General features: G+C 43.4%; 1 protein-coding gene across 4 annotated transcripts in view; it reads right to left on the bottom strand.

Moving 5' to 3' along the window:
* Nucleotides 1-13,448, bottom strand: part of MPPED2 (metallophosphoesterase domain containing 2) — a 1,149,018-nt gene that overhangs the window by 187,207 nt on the left and 948,363 nt on the right. The window lies entirely within an intron of this gene.

The raw sequence follows: 13,448 nt of genomic DNA on the forward strand, positions 1-13,448 counted from the left end.
AGGAGCCATCATCACAGGCCTTGAAAACGTCGATGTCGTCGACACCGACGTGAAAGTACTCGAAGGCGCCGTGAAAAGCGTCGAGAAATGTGTACTAGGCCTCGAAGAACTCGAAAAGATCGGAGTCCTGCTCGAGAACGACGTCGACGTTCTCGGCGTCGAGTCGGAGGTCTTTTGTCTAACCGTTGGCTGTGGAGTAGCCGTGGTTCTTTCCTTCACCGGCGTCGATATCGGCGTCGACGTCGGCGTCGACTCGATCGACTGATGCGCCGATGGATCCTTCGACAACGGCGTCGATGGCGCCGACCTCTGTTTCGAAGGAGTTTTCGACGATGGCGTCGATGATGCTTTATCTCCCGATGGCTCGAGGCGCTTTCGGGTTGACTTTTCCGCCGGGTACTGCGACTCGCGGCGTTTAGATTTTTTGGGTTTTTTTTACCCGGGGTATCACCCTCAGCTGTCTTCGAGGGGGACGAGGCCGCTTTCTCGAAGACGCTTAGCATCTTTTTCCTGAATTCCTCCCACTCAGCTTGCGAGCTGCGTTTTGTGGGGCAATGAACTCTCTCAGGAGAACTCGACGAAGATGACGAAGGGGATCTCCTACGTCTCTTCTTCGAGTGTCTCGATGTCGACGAGTGGTGGGAGCCACTTCGTGATCTAGATCGAGAGTGTTTTTTATGGTGAGGAGACGAACGTCTCGACTCTACCGAAGAAGCTTTCGAGGAAGTTAAAGTTGACCTACCTCTCTCGAGCTTCCCCCTACGCTCCTTCAAGGCTTTCGCCGTCATGGAAAGGCATTCCTCACACTCCGAGCTCTGGTGCGTGATTCCCAGACACCACAAACAGACCCTGTGAGGGTCCGTCAACGACATTTTCTTCCCGCAGTCTCGGCACTTTTTGAAACCGGACCGAGGGGTCGTCGGGTCGGAGGAGGATGCCATCGATATCGAGGTAAATAGTAGTTATTATATACGTTTATCTTGACGAGAACTGAGCAACGGTGTTCCGAGGCACAACGAAGCGCGGAAAAACGGAACTAAGCAACGGACGCTGCGCGCGGCCTTTATAGGCAGGATGACGTCGACATCGGCACGGAGGCCGTCGAGGGTCATCGACTCGGCGATCATCGACGCGCAGCGCCCTCTGGCGAAAAAATTTTCCGAGGCCAGCAAAGCTGAAGGATTTATATCTAAGATAAGGAATACGTCGGAGGACACAATCCCTTCGAAAGGTGATTTCCTGGTTTTGTTAATATGAAATTAACTTTGTGATGTCTCGAGGGTTTTTAGTTAGATAATTTAGAGATGACAAAGTTTGCACTGTAAATATTGGCATAAGGATGAATTTGGTATTTGTGTTAACATTCTTTTAATGCTAATTAAACTAGTTTGGACACAAAATAGATGGCAAAGATTTGTTTTGTAAATAGATGTGTAACTATGCATTTTGTATAATAAGAACTTTTTTTGTTAACAAATAATCTTGGATATTATGACAAATGTATTTTTTATAAAAGATGGTATAATTTAGTGCAAAGCATATTTTTTAGGTTTTATGAAACACAGAGAAAATATTGTACAGTACATATTATATTTTTGTGAAAGAGGGTACCCGTGTGCAAGGGTTCAACTGATCTATCAAAATCAGATTAAGATCAGGAGTGCATAAAGAAACCCAGCCCCTCCTTCCTTCAGCACCGACCATAAATAACCAAACACTAACAATAACTAAGACAAGTAGGAGATGGAAAGGGCTTATATAACCTATGCGAGGGCTTATATACCCTATGCGAGTATCCCACTGACCTAAACCATGACACTCTCACAGGCAGGTAAGCCTACCATCTATCTACAGGTACCCTACCCGTTGCTTGACAGAAATGACCAGCAATTACTGAAACTGACCTGAGCAGGTAGGTGATGCAATGACCTATATATAACCAACCCCCCTTCCAGTACTGTATTGACCTACACTATCACACTCACCCTCCAGGAGATGGGTATTGCCTGTTATTACCCAACCCTTTGCTAGGATTCAGATGCCCCAAATGATGCTTTTCTTCCCATTTCAGCACTCCCCTGGCCCACACCATGACAATCCTACAGGTAGATGGGGAAGGGCCATACGTACCTCACCCCCTCTTGAAAACATCATTCATAGATATCGAAGACACATGCACTTTACTTCAACACATCAGCAAGTAGAAGAAGACGATGGCCTTTAAGTACCAGACCCTTCCCATATGGGCTGCTCACTTCACGTAAACACAAACCTACATCACATAATTTTCAAACAATTTCAGGGCTGAAAGGTAATCGACATACATATGGCTGTAGGGATATCTGTAAGACAAATTCCAATAGTACGCACACCAATTTTTGTGAAATCAGTTTGACTTTTGCCAAATTATAAAGGTCATGTTGAGAGAAAAATGCAGCTCTGGCAGAAGAAGCTGTAGTGGGCAGACACTCCCGTCCCCTGCACAGCATAAATACTGAGAAAGTCAGCCAATAGTTGGATTATCAGTCAATATATTACAACAGTTTGGTGAAATGCATTCAAAATATCGCTAACAGAGTGCCCATTTACATAATATAAATGGACATTGTTATCGATATGGCTTGTTTAGCATCTTAAGTGTGGTGTGGCTGTGCTGCTTTGTCTCCCTACGCAGTGAGCATGGGCTCCACGTTTTGATCAGGGTGAAACTTCAATGTATTAGTAGATATTGATAAGTACAGAGATTCTGGTTCATGTCCTTTTACAGTCAGAAAGAGATCAACGGGAACAGCATCCTGGTCTTCGTATTATTTTCCTGTACCACAGATGATGAATTTTGTTTTTCTCCACTGTGAATAGTCAGAGCCTCGTAAAAGAAAGTGAAAAATGTTAGAAATTCAATGGACAAAAGGCCTCAATTAGAGTTTGCTGTAATTCCAGAGTTTTTTTACCTGTGACCACCACTCAGTCTGGTGGAATGAAAGCCACATTACAAGTGAGGAAACAGTTTAGTTAATTCCCATTTTTGGAGTTCAATGAAACACATGGGAAATGTTTAGGCTTTACTACCTGCAGTAATTACGCTGCGGAAACGCTCCATCTTTTGATGGTAAAGTGGGGGTGTTATCCCTACCTATTTTCTGGAGGTAACTTCCCCACTTATGCTGGCAACAAAATGGGCGATAATGTTTTTACCACCACTTTTTTGCTGCCCCGCCAAGCACATAATGAAGCCCAAAGTCTTGTGCCATCTCTGAAATCTTTGGGAGCAAGCAAGCGAGGAATGAACACACTAACGTTCAGAGAGCCAGCATGAACTGCATACAGATATCCCTCCACAAGAAGCAAGTAGCGTGCTTAAGTGTCGGTCACTCCCGTCCCCCGCACACCATAAATACTGAGCAAAGTCAGTCAATAGTTCGATTATTAGTCAATATATTACAATCGTTTGCTGAAATAAATTTGAAATATCGATAAGCACATGTCAGAAATTGATGTTGGTACTTTGGTTCAGAGGAGAAGTAATTGGCTTTCGTTGCTGGATTATTTCTACCGTGGTATGGCACTGTGGGTTAAAATGTGATTTAACAAACACTCTGCTGAGTCGGCACCATTCCCTAGAAGAACATATTTGATCATGATCGTTCGCAGTAGAGGGGTTCTCTCATTGTTGCAGCTACTGTAACATACCTCCCACTAGGCAAACTGGGTCAGCTGGCAGGCAATGCAACAATGCTTAGAGAAGGCTTTCTGCATAACCTGATAATCTAAAGAAAATACATTCAAAACGACAATAGTTACAAAGGAAGTATTAGGAAACAAGAAAGAAAACGTTAGAAATTGCCAACCCGTTAAAATATAGCTGCCAGAGGCTGCATAGACACAGGCGCTCACAGACAGCTTAAATAGCCAAGCAGTGCCTTAAGATGCTGGCTAGTACCACATCATCTTTAATGAGCACCCTCTTAAAAAAAATACACAACTACATCTGTCTACATAATGCAAACACATACATTATTGTAAACAAAAACACATACAAAAGGGAGAAGCTGTACCTCTATTGTCAGAGAAGGATGCAGTGAACCTCACTGACACTCACTGGAATCGATTCCAGTGGCTGCCAGCCAACAGTCAAAGCCCTAAGCAGGCCCGAGCTAAGTAAAATAACGTAACGCAATTGTATGAAAGTTGCAGTCTTCCAAAACAATTGCACATTCAGAAGCCTGCAGCAAGACAAATTCAAGCCGATATTGTCAAAGGAAGGCAGCGCTATTCCAAAACTGAAACATCCATATTACGACTCAATGGGCTGCTGAGTCAACAACTCTTTTAGAAGCTGCTGCGGGAATTAGTCATAAGCCAGTGTCGCTCTAAGAAACATGTTCAAGGAGCTCTCATGGGTCCACCCACACTGTTGACTACGGTTATGTGCAGATGTCATAGTATTAATGCCCAGAAAAGTGCATCATTGAGTTTCATACGATTTTCCTTTTTCCGGTCTGATTTACTGTCCCTTTTTAGCCAATGAGTCAATCTTAGGCCTCATAAATAGTGATATTCTAAAGAGCCTCTGAGAGACCCTCGGTCTTGATGGTTAGGGCACCATAAATAAATCCTGCCCTCCGTGTGATTCCCCTTGCAGTTACCTGTGTGTGGCTTGTGGCAGTGTATATTTTTGGCCCTGATTTGTGCAATTCAGCGTGGAGAATCCAAAGGATGCCACAGAGGGAACTCTCCTATGTGAAACATCCAGTGTGAATTTGCCCGGTAAACTTTTCTATCTTTTGTGTGAAAGGAATTGGATGAAGCCATATATGGACATGGCCTCTTCCTGATCAGAGGGCGAGGACAAGAGAAGCCAAGAACAGATCTAGCATGACATTTAAATGGTATCTGGAAAACCGGAGCACAATCTATGTCCCAAATGCTTGCCAGGATAGTGGCCCAGGAATGTTTGAATGTGGGAAACATACATGATTTCACTGAGTTGGCAATATTCCTATTTAACCTGGAAGAGTGCCCTATTTCTTTGTCTAACCCGGGATAAGTCCAAAAGACAACACCAAACTGAAGTAGCCTGTGAGGAAACCTTGCTGCAGCAACTTTCAAAGTTCAGCCTGACAGTGAAGCCAGTGCCAGAGGACACTGGACATCTCAAAAGAGCAAAGGTAACTGACAGATCAGTGCTCATACGGAAGAGCTGGGCTGAAAGCCTTAAATGACCCCTGCTCCCAGAGAATTCAATATGCTCATCCCTGTGTGGAACAATCACAAATAGGCAGGAGAGCTAGACGGCACTGCATGCCAGTAACGGATACCCCCCAGGACCCAGTATTACAAAAAACAAAGCACTATCAAGACCTCTACATGTTTCGTTGGGACTCTGAGGAGTTCGTCTTTTACCTGATCATTGGAAAACACCCAAATCGGGCCAGTACTAGAAACAGAGGGCGTTTGAACAGCACAGTTGCACCATACCTCAGATTCAAGGGGTCATCCATTCTCTGGCTTAGCACCTTCTCCAGTGGGCCAGTTGTCACCTGATTGACTGCAGCATCTCATTGTTAAGACCGTAAATGTTGTGTATCGGAATACATGATTGAACACTATATTTAATACTGAGCCATACCACACATCACAGCCCTTCACTCTGAGTCCTATGGGCATCTTACTACAGGTCGATTGGATTCGGATTTCAAAGTAGCCCTAGGATACGGACTAGTGGATGTGATTCCTGGATAATCTCCTGGATATTGGACATTGTGGGTGACCCTAACTGGCAGGGACAAGACATCAGTCACTCAAAGACTCCTTCTAGTAATGTTTACTTAGTAGTAACCTGCAACAAAGCTAACCTATTTCCATATCACCATTTGAGGACAATCTCTTTTTGAATGTCATGTTTTATTCTATAGCATAAGAACTCCACTTCAATCCTAAGAGTTGCCATTGAATTTTGATCCATGCCTATGACTATGAGCGAGGGAACCTCTGTTGCCTAGTTCTGTGTCATTCATCCCCACCCCCAAAAAATGGAAGGGGGAATCCATCCCAACATCCTCCTTCAGCTAACATTAAACAGCCCACTGAGATTTCCCCCACTCCAAACCCCTGGTACCTCCTCTATGGTTTTGACAGATGTTTTTTCAGAGAAATAGACATGGAAATGTCAAACTCATACCCTGTAATATTGTCTGACTGAAAGCAATGCCTTCTATTAAATGATAGGTCAGAATTACACTTTACATTGACATACCAAGTAATACTGTAAAACCAACAAAACAAAGCTAACATGTAATTTCCCAGTCACCTTTTCATAAGAAAAACATGTAATGAAAGTAACTCAAGCTGAAAAGCAAATCATGCTTAAAATACACAAACTAACCTAAAACCAGGAGTGTTTTAGATTGTGATTTAGTTCCTTGGCTGATTAACCTTAGAATTAAGACCTATTTCTCGAAATCCTGGCTAAACAAGCAATTGTTTTCGGTTGACGCCTGGTCATTAAGTATAGCAGGCACGCAAGGTTAAAATGCATTCCACAGTGTAAATGACTTTTTAAAGGAAGCCCAAATCGAACAGATAAACCATTATTCTAGGTTACATGAGAGGCAGGAAATAGGGATTTGATAAAGAAGAACTGAAACTGAATCTTAGCTTGTTGTGATGACAGTCGGGTTAAAGTGAATGTAAAAGTACCTAAAATGTAGAACCACAGTAAATGCCATATCTCAACCTTCAAATGTCCTATTCCAAAAATTAGCATACCTGCATTATTATGACCTTATGCTGCATCCATATATATGAAGATTAATTGGCTTAAGTAAAGTTTAGCAATTAAAATATTAACTTGGCAACTGTACATTCTAAAGTGAAGGGACACATTGAGAAGCATTTCACACAGCGAGAGCCCCACGGAAATGTAACTTTATAAGCTGCGAGAAACACAGAACCTATATTCATAAAATTATACAGATATTCTGCCTAATAGTGGTAATTCAGTGATGTTAGATACTGATAGGAGGGCCATTAAGGAAACCAACATTTAAGACAGACACTACTGCATTTATCCTTCTCATGCGGAATAGCCAATAGGAACGTAGTGGGTTGGGAGGTGTCATTTTCCCTAGGCTCTGAAGACCAATCAAATACATGGACCAATAAGAATCAAGTGTACTTATCTTCCTTTTATGTGTGGGGTTTGCTGGGTATTTAAGCTCAAGCGCATAGGAAAAAAGGAAAGGTTTGGGAAAATACAGAAGCAAGAGAGCCTGTTTGACCAGAGAGAAGCAGATTTGGGTGACATCGTTCAAAGGGCCTTCTTGATATTGGGCCAAATGCAGATGCCTTTCCCAAAGCAGGACTGAGTTACCCGAGAGAGATTTTGGGGAAGGGGCTCAAACCGCAAGGAATACCTCACATGATGGTGCGGCATGAGGCCTTTCAGAGTCCTTACCTGTCCTGGGTCTTTAAAAGACAGAAAGAAAATTGAGTACCAAGACCCCAGAATAATTTAGACATTCCCTCCAGCCCCCCAATATAACCAATTAAATCCCAGATAGCATTAACATGCATTTTTGGAGCCCTGCTAACAAGTTTTATCACTGCTAAAGACATTATGGTGCAACGTGTATTCACTTTGTGATTGATTATTAAAATTGAAACCCTAGGTAGAATCACTGTATTAGGAGTTACTCCTGGATTTTTGGATTTCTGTAAGCTTTAGACATCTGAATGTGAAATAACAAGTTCTATGTTCAATGAAAATAGTAAGTTAGGCCCACTGTCCCAGCATTCCGAAGCAAACAAGCCTTTACAATTACCGCCAACAAATCCAACATCATAGAAGATGCAGTTAAGTAATGTCTAACACCAATCTAGGAACCAATAGATTCTCATTGACACTGTGCAAGATTTTAGTCAGCCCGGTTATTGGAGAATAATATTGGAGCAGTAACAGGAGTAAACTCTTTTATTTTAAGCCTTACTCTGAATACAGAGAAAAAGAGGTACAGACACCCCTCTGCGATAACAAACACAGCCTAATGACCTATTATATGGGAAGGTACCCACTCGAGAGTCTGCAGACACATTTATTCTGAATACTGCTTACCTTTTGAGCCTTCTGTACATTGTTTGATTTGATTTTCTGTAAAAGCATCAATGTCAAGTCAGACCTCTACATATATTATAGGGCAGCTATAGACGCCTTATAGTTAAGGTGAGTTTTACTCCCATAGAAACCCCTTAAAATTCCATCGTTAATAACTTTTGATTCGAGTAACAGATTTGACCGAAATTTCAGAAGTGATTAAGGAATTGCAGCCAACCCCCCCCCTCCCCCACTCTCGACTGCAAAGTTTAGTAAAGCTTTGTTAAAACATAAAAGTTATTAAGTGCCAAAATACATTTTCTCACCAAAAGCACCCTACTTCCCATTTATTTCCCCATAGACAAATAAGGTACATTTTTTCCAAAGCGCAAAGCCCAATCTGCTAGATGGATTTGGACCAGGTCCGAAACAACTCGGGCACGAAGCGTTGATTCGCGATCCATGCGTGGTTTAGGGTTATTCAATGCAGTAGTTATTTAAATATTTACTAGAGAAGGGGATTCCCACTTCTCAAAAATAGATAGCTATATCTCATGGATTTATCCAAAACTGGGGGTTTGTAGAAATAAAACAATGCCATCTTTTTTTTCTCACGATGCCAGAGATATCCACAGCTATAGACGAGGATATGGAAAATTAAATGCAGAAAAAAATCTATTTGCAGGTCAGAAAAAATGCAAAAACATCAGGCTAGAGGGCACCAATTTGGGAGTTGGGGGGGGTCTAGGTAATGAGTTTGTACAATCAGACAGTCGTTCTCATGGTCAGCATGTGTCGGTGAATACTATTTTCAACTGCATTCTATAATTGTGGTGAGTTTCGGCGGGCATTAGTCATGGTTATGGAACAAGCCAGGTTTTTAGAGCTTTATGGAAGGCCATGTCGTCTTGGGTGCATCGAATGTGAGGAGGGAGTGAGTTACACAGAGTTGGAGCCAGGGATGAGTAGGCCGAGCCCCCAATCCTGGTTCAATAGGAAGCTGGAATCCCTAATAAAAGGGCAGTGCTTGACCTTAGGGTGTGTGATGGGTGGTAGGATATAATCTTCTCTTGTAGGTAAGCTGGGCCAGTTTTGTGCACTGCTCGGTGGGTAATGCATAGAATTTTTAAAGTGGCCCTTCATCCACCAGGCAACCAGGAAAGTGTGCAGAGAGCGGGGGAGATGTGATTCCTGTGTTCCAGTGCAAGGAGGAGTCTGTCAGCAGCATTTTGGGCTCTTTGGAGTTTGTTAAGTTGGTATGCCGGGGTACCCAGATATAAGGAGTTTGCATAGTGCAGTCTCAACATTATTCTCACTTTCCCCAGCTGAAAAAAACACTTGACTCTTTTTTCCCCCCTCCTCTGATTCTACGCTACACACAGATCCCCTACTGCCATTCAACCCAAACAAATAGAGGTGTAGGATAAATCATGACTATAGCCAAGTTACAGGTCTTGTATATATTGTTATATGCTACAGGTCCCTTGTAATTTGGAAGATGATCATTCAGATTTCCTTTTTACTTTGCATGTTGGGACTTGTAGTACAGGACACTTGATGGACAAACAAAACTACAAGTCACAAAATGACAAAACAAAACAAGAACTGGATGGGCATCTTCCGAATTACATGGAGACATGCACACACCCACTGACACTGAAAACACACACTCAACGTATCACAATGCTCACATACACACGGTGCACATGCATGCGCACACACTAACACTCGCCTTCATGGAGCAAATGCACACTGCACACACAATCTCACACACACCTTCACACCATGTATACAAACACACACACACACACACACACACACACACACACACACGCTCACATCAATAACAAACGCATTGCATGCACATCCTCTTAGATGACATGCACACCCTCACACCACACATTCCCCCTTACATTGCACATATATTCAAAAAGAAGACTACATCATCTCTGGGCAAAATTATAAAACAAAAAAAGTAAATAAGAAAAACAAAGAAAAACAAATCACATTTATGCTGAACGCTGCCATTGGAAAAGCCTGGCCTGCAGAAGTTCGAGATGCATCACTTAACCATTATGCTACAATGAGGATATTGTTTAGATTCTCACAAGATTCGTACCTAGGCTTTTATCATTGAACATATTCAATTATAGGCTAAGCATGAAATGTATGCCCCGTGAAGCACCAAGCCATTGTGGCCTAGTGGGTAAATGCTGGGCCATGAACTTTGGCAGACCGCGGTTCAAGGCTGTAGGTTTTATTTAACTAATTTAATTTAATTAAAAGGAAAGCAACACAAATGGGAAGTGGCGAGGTTTGTTGCAGTGCTGTCCTGTGATCTTATTTGGCATGAGAGCATTTAGACATGGCTGCAATGTCAGCCACATCCAGACATCCCTCATGCCAAAATAACGTCGCCGGAATGGCTTTCATGCAGAGAAAGGGCGCAGCAAAATGGCCGCTGTGGCAGAATGGCTGCGCCAAATCGGCCCACACCAAAATGATGGTGCCGAAAAGGGGTGTACCACTTGGAGCACGCTGCTTGACCAAAGTGTGTGGTCCATGGCAAATAATTTAATCTCACTGCGCATTGCCTAAAAATATTGCAAGTTCTCAAAGCCTTCAATCCGAAGAACATGCTTAAGGTCTGGAAGCATTATAAAAATCTATGCAATAACAAAACCCTTAAAATGCAAGGACAAATCTTTAGTTGCGGGGACGTAAAGGTGAGAAGTTAACGCAACAAAACCCCGGAAATTCAGCTAAAGACACCTTAACTTTGCACCCTCTGTTGGCCAGCCTATAACCACAATGATGGCATCACAGATCACTTCACTGATGACATCACTAATTACATTACAACAGTAACTGGCATTAAGCATGGCCTGCACCCATAGTCAGTGTGCATATCCAAATATATTTTAACACATGAATGGGTACTAGTCATAGCCTTCAGTTATGGACAGTGGTCACAACCTTCACCAATGTGCACTGAATATTTTAAAACATTAACAGGTTACCAACAATAGATTGTTGGCCTTTACCAGTGAATACAGCGTTCAATTGTGTCCACTGTATATTATATACACTGATTAGTCACTGGCCATGGACTTTAGCACAATACTGGCCAGTGGCCAATTCTTTGGCTGTGCCCACTATATGTTCTAATATATAAATGGGCCACTAGCCATTGCCTTTGACCTTGAGCAGTTTGTACATCTTTTGGCCATGTCCACTCTATATTTTAAAATGATAAAATACAATAAGCAATGACCTTCGGCTGTGGCCGCTGTGTATTATACAACACTAACCAGCCACTAGCCATGGCCTTCAACACGACAGCGCACATTCGCGCTAGCCGGATCATTATATTTTGCGATTCACAAAACTTTCAGGCCTATACACCTGATTCTGCAGGGGGGCGGGCCTAGTATAGACTCACACACACACCCTCTGGGATTTGACCTATGGGCAGCGCGTAACAGCACCAGACAGCATTCTCGAGGCACTTACAATCAGGAAATCATTGTAAGTTCACTATTTTAATTTATTCCAACCAGGTTTCCTTTTTACAACAAAAAACCAGGGGAGCTAGGGGACCAGTATGAGAGGGTTCACAACCATTCAATACATTTCATTTACCTCAATACAGGACAAGGATTTTCAGTGATCCACTACATAGACGAAGAAGTTACTCTCTTACCTGGTAACGTTCTTTCGATGGGATGGTCCGATGACGTATTCCATATCTATGACAGTAATCACCACAGCTGTGCTGCTTCGGAAAATCTTTCGGCGTCTGCGTCGATGACGTCGATACGTCGTCCTCAAGGACCTCCTCCGACGGCTGACGTCATCAGATGTTATAAGTAGGACGCACGACGCCCATAGCCTCAGTTGTACTTTTTTCCCAGAACGTGTGGCACCAATCTTCTGCCAGTCTGACCACAGAAGCCTTGCGGAAACGTAAGCTGCAATCGCATAAGAAATTCTGTAGCGGGGAAGGCAGGGAGGGAACGATATGGAATACGTCGTCGGACCATCCCATCGAAAGAACGTTACCAGGTAAGAGAGTAACTTGTTCTTCGAGGGGTTTGGGTCCTCCGATGTATTCCATATCATGACAGACTTCCAAAGCAGTACCAACGAAGGAGGTGGGAAAAGAATTTAGAATAGAGAAATTTAGAATGCCCAATCAAATTGCAGAGTAAAGTACCGCCTTGCCAAAGGCTAGATCCTGCCCACGGATAGAATCGAGGGAGTAGTGACGTACAAAAGTATGGACGAAGCCCAGGTGGCAGCATCCCAGATGTTACGAATACACCCCTCTGCAGGGCAGTAGAGGCAGCCATACCCCTGGTAGAATGGGCCCGCAAGCCTACCGGAGGTTCCTTACCCGCCAAGCGGTAACATTCAGAAATTGCCAAGATAATCCATCGAGACAAAGTCTGCTTAGTAACAGCTTGTCCCAAACGCCTTCCAGCGTAACCAATAAAGAGTTGATCGTCCACTCTGACCCGGGACATGCGTGAAATGTAGAAACTTAAAGCTCGCCTAGGATCTAACCTATGGAGCCTCTCCTCGTCCTTACCAGGATGCGGAGGAGGATAAAATGCCAGAAGATTAACCTTCTAGCCTAAATGAAATTCCGACACCACCTACGGAAGAAAGGAAGGACGAACTCTAAGGACAACCCTGTGCTTATGAAACACAGTGAAGAGTGGCTTAACTGAAAGTGCCTGTAACTCACTCACTCTGCGAGCGGAAGTGACTGCAACTAAAAATACAGTTTTAAGAGTTAACAGTCTCAAAGGGCAAGAATGTAAAGGCTCAAACGGAGCACCCATTAGAAACTTGAGAACAAGGTTCAAATCCCAACCAGGCACCTGGATAGGTGACAGTGACGGAGGGAACACATTAGTGAGCCCTTTTAGAAACTGAGAAATTGAAGGAATTTTAAAATAAGAATACTCCTCAGACGAGTGCTTAAATTTGGACAGCGCCACCAGGTAACCTTTAAAGGTACCCACTTGCAAGCCCCTGTGGGTTAAAGAAAGCAAAAAAGACAGAACCACAGGAATGTCACATGAAAAAGGATCCACATTCTTAACCCTGCACCAGTCGCAGAACTTTCTCCAACGGCAACGGTACAGGGACTTTGTCGCCGGCCGTCTGGCCGAAAGCAACATCTCCATCATGTCTTCAGGGAGGTCCCAATCCCTATACCTCAACCTTTCAGAAGCCAAGCGTGAAGGTTGAGGGATCTGACCTTTGGATGGAGAACCTGACCCCCCCTCCCGTGAGAGCAGATCGTCTCGGTAGGGAAGACGACGTGGAGGGCAGATGGACAAGTCGA

The sequence above is a fragment of the Ambystoma mexicanum genome, chromosome 11, assembly GCF_040938575.1.
Source record: "Ambystoma mexicanum isolate Mex_15411 chromosome 11, UKY_AmexF1_1, whole genome shotgun sequence".
NCBI lineage: Eukaryota > Metazoa > Chordata > Amphibia > Caudata > Ambystomatidae > Ambystoma > Ambystoma mexicanum.